Below are 11,863 nucleotides of genomic sequence, written 5' to 3'. Positions count from 1 at the left end.
CTTAAAACTGCTTTTGTGCTCCAGGGACACATTTATTCACTCACTCATAACAACAAACAACACCGAACTACACCCTAAACCCTTGAGATATTCAACACAGCTGACAATAAGTAATGACTAGGGCCCTATTACAGGGGTCAGGCTTATTAATAATTTGATATCTGGCCACAGAACAGGGAGAAAGACAGAGAGAATCAAATCACCGCTGCAATCAGCGCGTGCAGTCCTCACAGCAGCTCACAACAAACGAATTTATTCTGGTTCAGACCTTTTAAAAACTAAAATATTTACAGCGCTTGCACACAATCCACCCATTAGAAAACAAAAACAAGAGCTAAAAGTGGGGTGTTTTGGGCCTGTTGAAGTTTGAAAATTAACGATTGCGTCGCTCTTTTGACAGCGCGAGACCGCGCGGGCTTCTCGTGCCAGATCGCACTACGAGCTCACAACAAACAAATTTATTCTTGTTTAAGACCTTATAAAAAATAAAATAAACTTACAGCGATTGCACACAATCCACCCATTAGAACACACCAAGAGCTAAAAGCGGGTGTTTTTGGGCTGCTGAAGTTTAAAAATGAATGATTTGCAGCAGCCTCTCTGACAGCGCGAGAACACAACACTCAATCGGGAAAAAGGTCTACATACTGAAACTACAGCCTTTTACATGAAAACACTTCAGCGAATCAACAGAAAACAATTAGAAGAACATATTATACGGATGAAAATGAGTGTTTATGAGTGCTTGTGACATTTTCTTTGTCTAAGGGCTGAACATCACATCGATTGCTCTGCGCACCAGAACACGGTGATGTCGGGCTTTTCGGCGATAGAACGGACAAATAAATACACATTTCATTCCCACTGACAAGCTAAAACAACATATGTTATTATTATCGGGTCAGATCTCATACTCTGGCCAGAGATCAGTATGAAAGACGAGAGAAAAATCATCGCTCCGATCAGAGATTGCAGTCCGATCGTGCTCACAATAAAAGCATGTTTATAGTTTTTTTTTAAGAGCTTTTAAAATAAATATATTACAGCGATTGCACGCAATCCACCCATTAGAACACAACAAGAGCTAAATTCAGGTGTTTGTGAGCTAAATGAAAGACTATTTGACAGCGCGAGGCGGCTGTTTTCTAAACACTGGAAAGGGAAAAAAGTCTACACAAAGGAACTACAGCCCTTTACATTAAAACACTCCAGCGAATCAGTACAAAACAATTAGAAGAATATATTATAGAGATTAATGAGTGCTTGTGAGATATTTTTTGTCTTAGGGCAGAAAAAAAATTGCATCGATCTCTCGAGTTACAGAGGACGCTGATTCTGGCTTTACAAAACAAAAAAAAGATTATTTCAAAATACATAATAGCTTGGCGAATATAAACGAAAACAGCCAAGTGCACATAAACTGTTCTCTCTCTCTCTCTCTCTATATGAACATAAACTGTAGAGAAATTAATCGGAAATGGATCATGATACTGGATTTGAATATTAAAGTGACTGCATTTACCAGCTGCTTTCTGTCTTCAATTAGAATCAATCTCTCTCTCTCTCTCTATATATATATATATAAATATATAGATTCAAATTGTTCTTGTTGTGTTATTATATATATATATATATATATATATATATATATATATATAAAAACAGAAAATCATTCGTCTTGGCTGCTTTTTTGTATGTCTGTATGTATTCATGTATGTATTTATTTATTTATTGCTCTAACTAGAATGAATCTATACATGTTATTGTCCATTTGATTTGTCCATTTCTGCATCTAAACACCTAAAAACCTAAAACAAGCTCTTGTATACTATTGTTTGCAATTTCTTTATTTGTTGTCATAAAAACCTTATCATTACGACACAAAATAACAATTGTCAATAGTAAATATTATGAAAACAATAACTGTTGTAATTTTGTCATCATTATATAGTTTATGTATTATAATTGCAAAAAATAGAAAACAATTTAGCAACTCACATAGTTATCATTCATCACTGCTTAAAAATGTAAGTTGAAAAATAAACTCTTAAAGCATGAAATAAGATACAGAATCAGTAAATTCGATTTTAATGTGGGTATATTATCAGTGAACTAATCATTAAATATTTGTAATCATTCAAAAAATATTGGCCCCTTTCATAATGTTGTTCAGAAATGAAGGCCACAATGCTAATGTTGTCCACACGATGGCGCCACAGGATAGCAAATACTTCAATATCTGTTCAAAGATTTGAAATGTTTCATTTATGTGCATAATTATAAAATGCATATACATGCATTCTATTTTCATAAACTTTAATAAAGCCCAATATAGTATTTATGCAAAAACTGTAATCCCCTAAGTACCATTACGTTTTTTTCTTATTTTAATAGTATTGACAACATATTTCTCTAGTTATCACACATAAAGTGAAGAAGGGAAACTATATTACTTATCTATTTTCATATCTATTTTCATCTTGACTTAAACCACATTGTTTCTTTTACCTTCTTTGTTGTTGCCTACAACACTTCAGTTAGAAGACTGAGAAATAGCAAACAGGGGAAAAAAGGCATGACTTATTTTGCATGCAGCTAGCCAAACCTGTTGAAGCTGTTGTCATAGCCTAGGCTTTTTATTGGAACAGAAAACAGCAAGGGTTCATAGAAAAATACTGTTGGAACTTTTTTTTCCACCAAGGCAGCTCAAGAAGGTTGGACACACAAGTACAGTGGCTCTTTTGGCCCAAGGCCAAGCCAACATCAAAGTTAGTTCACTAACTTTACATTCTAGTTTTTCTTTTTATTATTCTTTTTCTGAGACTAAAATTTCCAAACCTATCTCCTCCTAGGGCTTTAAAGCCACAAGCCCCAAATTTGGCAGACACCTGCGGCACGGGGGGCAGAAGTGTGCTATATCTTTTCAGACTGATCAGACTTACAGTTTTTTTTTATATTAATTATCAAAAGTCAGAAATTTCCCATAGACTCCCATTGTCTGAGAAAAATTGCGCCTCTACAGGAGCAATTCCCGGGACTGAGGGAGGAGTCTGCCTTAGTTTCACTTTTAAATCGGTTAAAAATAGAAATAAATACATGAATTTATTTTACACTGGCAAGCTAAACCAACATATCTGAATATTACAGGGGTCAGGGCTTAAATTGATATCTGGCCACAGAACAAAGAGAAAGACGAGAGAGAAATCATCGATCCGATCAGCGAGTGGTCTCACAACGGGCTCACAACAAACGAATTTATTCTTGTTCAGGACCTTTTAAAAATAAAATATTACAGCGATTGCACACAATCCACCCATTAGAACACACCAAGAGCTAAAAGCGGGTGTTTTTGTGCTGCTGAAGTTTGAAAATGAAGGATTTGCGTCAGCTATTTTGACAGCGCGAGACCGCACGGCTTCTCGTGCACTCTCACAACCAGCTCACAAGAAACGAATTTATTCTTGTTTAAGACCTTTTAAAAATAAAATATTACAGCGATTGCACACAATCCACCCATTAGAACACACCAACGGCTAAATTCAGATTTTTGTGAGCTGGAAAATGTCAAAATGAAAGATTTGCAGCAGCCTCTCTGACAGCGCGAGACTTCAAAACTGAAAAAGGTAAAAATACCTAAACAACAAAACTACACACTAAAACACTAAAACAAATCAACAAAAAAAAACAAAAAAAACATAATAAAATATTATACGGATGAAAATGAGTGTTTATGAGTGCTCGTGATTTCTTTGTCTAAGGGCTGAACATCACATCTATTGTTCTGCGCTCCAGAACACTGTGATGTCTGGCTTTTCGGCAATTGAACGGACAAATAAATACACATTTCATTTACACTGACAAGCTAAAACAACATATGTTATTATTATCGGGTCAGATCTCATTAATAATTGATTTCTTGCCAGAGATCAGTATGAAAGACGAGAGAAAAATCACCGCTCCGAACTGAGAGTGCAGTCCGATCGTGCTCACAATAAAAGTATTTTTATAGTTTTTTAAGAGCTTTTAAAAATAATATATTACAGCGATTGCACGCAATCCACCCACTAGAACACAACAAGAGCTAAATTCAGGTGTTTGTGAGCTAAATGAAAGACTATTTGACAGCGCGAGGCGGCCGTTTTCTAAACACTGGAAAGGGAAAAAAGTCTACACACAGGAACTACAGCCTTTTACATTAAAACACTCCAGCGAATCAGTACAAAACAAATAAAAGAATATATTATAGAGATTAAAATGAGTGCTTGTGAGATATTTTTTGTCTTAGGGCAGAATAACACCTTGCATCGATCTCTCGAGTTACAGAGGACGCTGATTCTGGCTTTTCGGTGCAAAGAACGGGACAATCACATAAAAGATTATTTCAAAATACATAATAGCTTGGCGAATATAAGCGAAAACAGCCACTTGAACATAAACTGTAGAAAAATAAATCGGAAATGGATCATGATACTGGTTTTGAATATTAAAGTGACTGCATTTACCAGCTGCTATCCGTTTTCAATTTTAATCTATAAAAAAACAGAGAAAAAACATTCGTCTTGGCAGCTTTTTTTTTGTATGTCTATATTTTGTATTGTCAATAGTAAATATTATGAAGACAATAACTGTTGTAATTTTGTCATCATTATATAGTTTATGTATTATAATTGCAAATACAATTTAGCAAAAACACATAGTTATCATTCATCACTGCTTTTAAAAATGTAAGTTGAAAAATAAACTCTTAAAGCATGAAATAAGATACAGAATCATTAAATTAGATTTTAATGTGGGTATATTATCAGTGAACTAATCATTAAATATTTGCATAAATATAAAATGCATATACGTGCATTCTATTTTCATAAACGTTAACAAAGCCCAATATAGTATTTATGCAAAAAAACTGTAATCCCCTAAGTACCATTACGTTTTTTTTCTTATTTTAATAGTATTGACAACATATTTCTCAAGTTATCACACATAAAGTGAAGAAGGGAAACTATATTAGTTATCTATTTTCATATCTATTTTCACCTTGACTTAAACCACATTGTTTCTTTTACCTTCTGTGTTGTTGCCTACAACACTTCACTTAGAGGACTGAGAAATAGCAAACGGGGGAAAGAAGGCATGACTTATTTCGCATGCAGCTAGCCAAACCTGTTGAAGCTGTTGTCATAGCCTAGGCTTTTTATTGGAACAGAAAACATCAAGGGTCCACAGAAAAATACAGTTGGAAGTTTTTTTTTCCCCACCAAGGCAGCTCAAGAAGGTTGGACACACAAGTACAGTGGCTCATTTTCCCAAAGTAAAAAAAAAAAACAAAATAAGAAAAAAAACTTTACACTCCAATAAATCATTGAGATCGCTAACACAAGAGCACCACTGTTTTTATGTTCCCGATCAAAACACGAGCTGCAGTTCCACTTCCGGCCGGCAGATGGCGAGTCCCCGCCCCTCAGTGAACGTGTGTCAGAGTCAGCGTGACGCAGAAGAATCTTTGGTCTATTGTTCTGCACAGCAGCGCACATTAACAGTCTTATTTCTTAATTAAACCCGATATTATCGGTCATGGCGCAGACTATGATGTTGTACTGGGGCTCTGATTCTCCTCCGTGCTGGAGAGTCATGATCGCGCTGGAGGAGAAGATGCTGCAGGGATACAAACACAAACTTCTGTCGTTTGAGAAGAATGAACACAAGTGTGAAGAAGTGAAAGCTCTCAATCCCAGAGCTCAGGTGCATTCACATGCATTACATGGTTCCGTTTATGATTTCTTATGAGTGCATTAGGCGTTTACTGTGTATGCAGCGACAGCACAGCTGCCAAACTGTTGTTTTCATATTGCACTTTTTTTCTTTTTATTTGCAGGTTCCGACCTTCAAGCATGGAGACATCGTCGTGAACGAGTCGTTCGCCGCCTGTCTGTATCTGGAGGTAAAACACTGAAGGGGCGTGGCTTTAGAATTGATCTCGATTCAATATCAATTCAAATGTAAAATCTTTTATTGAATGCAGTTGAGCACCATTATAAGCTTGGATTAAATTCAGAATTTGCTTGCATTCATTGTGTGTACTTAGAAGAGTATAATTTTAAAGGGGTCATATGATGTTGCTAAAAAGAACATTATTTTGTGTATTTGGTGTAATGCAATGTGTTTATGCGGTTTAAGGTTAAAAAAAACATTATTTTCCACGTCTCCCAGCTGCACAAGACTCAGGCTGTGTTCGAAATGGCGTACTTGCTTACTGCCCAGTACACAGTGTATACTGCCTACTAGTTTTTAAAGTGAGAAGTAGTGTGTGAAACAGTATACAATAAGCAACAAATATGTTTCAGCTAAAGTGTTGTCACATTACTAAAAATAATAAACATTAATCAAACACACCTTCTGTTACCTAACAAACAAATAAAATGAACCATTCTTTTTACAAAGGCTTGTTAATTAAGGATTCATACTAGTAAACAATGCTTTATTGCCCAATTGAACTCATTTCATAAATAATGGACTTTACACACTGAACAGAACTAATAATAATTGTGTAAATAGTAGTTAGGTGGTAGATATTTATATTTCAGTACTGTAGTACATTATAAAACCGTATGCAATGACATAGTGTGTTTAAATTTTCATACCTCCCTACATCTATACTGCTGACCACCCAATAACACCGTATTATTGATGAGACATTTTATTTCCAATTTTCTAATATTTCCTTGGTTTTTATTAAAAATAAATGCCTTTCTGATCTGATATGTGTTGGAAAAAGGAGTAGATTGGAACAAGTTTGGTAAAGAGCGGCCTCGAACTCGGGTCGATCGTGTTTAAATCATTCATCACACATCTGCGCTACTGATATTACAGATGAATGGACATCTTTTGCAGTGCTGTTTATCTTAGCAAGGCATTGGTGACAAAATGACTCTAATTTGCATCTTTGCATTTAAATTTAAAACCCTTTCTCTATTTTAACCTTAAATATTACACTAATTGTAATATAAAATCATAGAAATATTAGGATTTAACAAAAAAAAAACGAAGTCATTAATGGACCATATTTATTGCGCACATGGTATTCAGTACCAAAAGTTGACCTCGAAATATTAAATAAATATTATTGAATTGAAATGTAGAACATTTATTTAACAACTTATGATGAAGCTGTCGTCTATCAAGTATTGTCAACGCTGGTTTGTTCGGCAAGCATCACGTGACCGCACGGCGAGATCAAAGCTTGTCGTGACTGTTTTTCAATGGCTCTGGCTTTAACTGTAGCGCTACATTTGACGATTTATGCCAAACTAAGTGTGTACCAAAACGGCATTTATCGTTTGAATTTAGTATTAAAAACTAAAAAAAACAAAAATCTAAACCTATTCTAAGCCTACCAATCCCAAATCTTAAATTTCTGACTCTGACGTGGAATAAAAAACAAAAAAAAAAAATAATTGTGACTTCTTATCTCAAAATTCGTACTTTTCTTCTCATAATTTCAATTTATACAGGTGCTGGTCATATAATTAGAATATCATCAAAAAAGTTGATTTATTTCACTAATTCCATTCAAAAAGTGAAACTTGTATATTATATTCATTCATTACACACCAGAATGGGTATATTTCAAATGTTTTATTTCTTTTAAATTTGATGATTATAACTAAGGAAAATCACAAATTCAGTATCTCAGAAAATTTAGAATATTGTGAAAAGGTTCCATATTGAAGACACCTGGTGCCACACCTCTAATCAGCTAATTAACTCAAAACACCTTCAAAGGCCTTTAAATGGTCTCTCCGCGTCCCTAGTTCTGTAGGCTACACAATCATGGGGGAAGACTGCTGAATTGACAGTTGTCCAAACGATGACCATTGACACCTTGCACAAGGAGGGCAAGACACAAAAGATCATTGCAAAAGAGGCTGGCTGTTCACAGAGTTCTGTGTCCAAGCACATTAATAGAAAGGGGAAGGGAAGGAAAAGATGTGATAGAAAAAAGTGTACAAGCAATAGGGATAACCGCACCCTGGAGAGGATTGGTGAAACAAAACCCATTCAAAAATGTGGGGGAGATTCACAAACGAGGGGACTGCAAGCTGGAGTCCAGTGCTTCAAGAACCACTACGCACAGAAGCTTGTATGCAAGACATGGGCTTCAGCTGTGTGTCTTCCTTGTGTCAAGCCACTCTTTGCAACAACAGACAGCATCAGAAGCATCTTGCTTCAAAACGGACTGGACTGCTGACTGAGTGGTGCCCAAAAGTTATGATCTTCTGGATTAAAGTAACATTTTGCATTTCCCTTTGGAATTATCAAGGTCCCAGAGTCTGGAAGAAGAGAGGAGAGAGAGGCACACAATCAACAACTTGCTTGAGGTCCAGTGTAAAGTTTCACAGTCAGGTGATGAGGTTTGCGGTGCACTGTCATCTGCTGAGTGATTGGTCCACTGTATATTCTGAGGCTACCGAAGGTTCACGACGAGATGCCGCTACTTTATACAGGATGTTTTAGAGCACTTAATGCTTCCTGCATGTTTTTGCCAACTTTATAAGAGCATGGCGATTTTCATTTTCCAACAGGACTTCGGCACCTGCACACAGTGCCAAAGCTTACCATACCTGGTTTAAGGGAACCCATGGTAGGTATGCCTGTTCTCTTAACTGGCCAACAAACTCGCCCGACCTTAAACCCATAGAAAATCTATGGGGTATTGTGAAAGAGGAAGATGGTGATATGCCAGACCCTAAGAATGCGAGAGAGCTGAAGGCCACTATCAGAGCAAACCTGGACTCTCATAACACCTGAGCAGTGCCACAGAGCTGATCGACTCCATGCACGCCGCATTGCCTGCAGTATTCAGGGAAAAGAGGAACCCCAACTAAGTATGAGTGCTGTACATGATCATACTTTTTTTCAGTGGCCCAAGATTTTTCTAAAAATTCACTTTCTTTTTATTGGGTTTTAAGTAATATTCTAATTTTCTGAGGATACTGAATTTGGGATTTGTCAATTCGTTTGTCTAGTTAGAATCATCCAAAACTAAAGAAGACACTCATAAACATACACTGAAATATGATCAGTCTGTGTGGTAATGAATGAATATAATATACAAGTTTCAAAACTTTTCAACTTAAGAAAGAAAGACTCAACTTTTAATGATTATTCGATGATATTCTAATTACTATGACCAGCACCTGTATATCGAGTTTTTTTTTTCCTTAGAACAACGAGTAAAGACAATACTACAGATTCGTGACTGTATGCAATTTCTTGTGGAAGCCAGTTTTGCGAAGAGAAAAACAAAAAAAAAAAAAAAAAAAAGACACTTGAAATATAATTTTTAACTATCATCTCATATTTTTTTCCATTACTATGTCAATTAAGGGTCTATGTTCTACCAGGATTATCAAACTAGAACTCAATCAGTGATTATGTTGATTTATTTTTTTTAGCTTGTTGTTAAAACAAAACACAAAGTAAGTATCTTGTCCTTTGAGTCAGTGGCATCTCGCAGCCAGCTCCATTTAAAATTATTTTTATTCAATTTTTTTTCACCAACACACATAGATTTACAACATGACAACAAAGTACAATAAACGTAATTTTGGCACCTATATCTCACATTCTAATATTTTTCTTGTATCGTGAAATATAAACTTATTTTTAATTTCATGTCAGAAGAAACAAGGATTTTATTAGTAATCCCAATAAAAAAAATATTGATTTTTTTTTTGGTAATAAACGTAATAGATCCAGGAAGCACCCACTACAGATCTCAGGACTGAGTGACTAACAGAAGTGTTGTGTTTTTGGTTTCTAGAGTGCGTTTAAGTCTCAAGGCACTACTTCTGATCCCAGAACGACCCGATCCGACATCGAACCCCACGAAGCTGAACAAGCTTCGTACTACCAGCCGAAGTGTTTGAGACCAACTACCTGCAGCAGAAAATGTGTAAGTCAAGTCAAGTCAAGTCACTTTTATTGTCACATCCACCACATTCACATTGTGCCCTTGGTGACCAGTGAAATGGGAAATTCTTGGGCAGCGTGCACCAGACATTGCAGAAACGTTAAATCTAACCATACAAACTTCAACAGGTGAAAATATGCAATATGCACATACATATAGTCAGTGAACAGTATAGAAGTGCCCTAAACAGTCAACACACTTCAACTCTAAAAACATACAAGCGTCCAGCTTCAGCTGCTGCTTCTGGTGTCAAATCTTAAGTGATTTCTATGAAGTAGAGGTCAGAATAAGTAAAAATAAATAACTCTTCAGAGATCTCTCTGTGAATCAAGCCGGTTCACATTCTTCTGTCTGAGGTTAAATTCAAGTGTGACTGACTTTCATAAAAAAAAACAGTCACACTTCTAACCTTCTTTTATAAAATTCTCCCTGTCTGTGTGTCAAGTATTCGCTGATTATTTTTTATTTTTGTGGCATGTTTCAGAAGAATATTCACGGAAGAGACACACAGACTGGCAGAAAGTGCACCTTTTTCTTATTTTACAAAGCACAAAGATTGGTGCTTACTGCGAGTGCAGACAATGAATGTATATCTTTTACAGTTTCAAAGTATCGCTCCTCATCGTACGATAAACTAATCGAATTTTAAGTTCTTTTGCAGTTATCAGGAAAGAATGCCAAAGTGATGTTCAAGTTGCTGTTTTGATGTTTTTCAGTCTCAAGTTTAAAATACGAAAGAACTGTGAGTTTTTTTTTGTTTGTAAAAATTGAACAAGAAAGTAAACCTTTGAACGTTATTTTAGTAATCTGACTTCATTTTAAATGAAGTAATCAGGTAATGTAATCCCCCCCCCCCCCAATTAAAATTTAATATTAAGAAAGTAATATACTAATTTGCTATTGGTATTGGCGTTACTTTGTTTGAGTAATAGTAAATTAACCAGCACTGAGTGATGACTAATATCTCATATAATTTTTGACAGTATCTGATATGCTGTTAAAAAGATCTACATCACAATCATCTGAATTTCATCATGGAAATAGCATCTGCAGCAAATAGCATATTTTTGAGTCTCTGAATAAAACTGAGATGTTTTTCCTCCACATTAGCACTGTATCACACTATATGAGCCATAAAAGGACCTGTTTTGGATGTAATGATGAAATAATTATAAACACACTGCCACTGTTTTTTGTTCAGATAAAGGTGGCCTTTCTATGAGGGGACCATTATGTTCCTGAAAGACGAGAGACATGGAATCAGTGCGCTGAAGAGGAATAAAGAGAGTTTAGTCGGCCGAGCCCCCTTCAAACTGCTATGCGGCATGGATAGAGCTTGGAGAAGGTAGAGTATTTTATGAGATATTTACTTGATAATTATAAATCATGACATTTCATGATAGTCAGAATTGCCGCTTTCACTGTGAAATGATTTCAGCAGTTTATTCTCTTCGTCTGTTTAGTTCTGAATGTAGTGCATTGTTTTAGCGCACGGGGGGAACAGCTCTTGCCAATTAATTGCAACCTAAACTAATGTTTATCTAAGTAAATGAGTAGAGTTTACAAAGCGGGGCATCTTGACCTGTGTTTAAAGTTTTTTTTATTTCTTTCTGCAAATGAATCACATTTACAACAGCAGAGATGGATAATGAGCCACTTGGTCGCGTGTTGACTAGCAGCAGATTACTTTATGTAGAGGCAGGATGCATGTTACTGCTATTTGGAGGGCTAATAATTGCGCTTTTAACGATGAGTGATTTGTTCATCAGATGTAGATGGGTAAAGGCTCGTACCTCGCTGGAAAAGAGAGCTTCACTTATGGCCGATTGTGGTGTGTTTCCCCATCATCGCGTATTTCCCAGCGACTTTCAGTGACTTGGTGCAATTGCT

General features: G+C 35.9%; 1 pseudogene; it reads left to right on the top strand.

Moving 5' to 3' along the window:
- The first annotated feature begins 5,474 nt into the window (after positions 1-5,474).
- Positions 5,475-11,322, top strand: LOC122142698 (annotated as a pseudogene).
- The last annotated feature ends 541 nt before the right edge of the window (positions 11,323-11,863 follow it).

The sequence above is a fragment of the Cyprinus carpio genome, unplaced genomic scaffold (genome assembly GCF_018340385.1).
Source record: "Cyprinus carpio isolate SPL01 unplaced genomic scaffold, ASM1834038v1 S000000044, whole genome shotgun sequence".
In the NCBI taxonomy this organism is placed as follows: Eukaryota; Metazoa; Chordata; class Actinopteri; order Cypriniformes; family Cyprinidae; genus Cyprinus; species Cyprinus carpio.
Note: the sequence above shows the minus strand (reverse complement) of the source record. Positions and strands in the feature narration are given on the sequence as shown.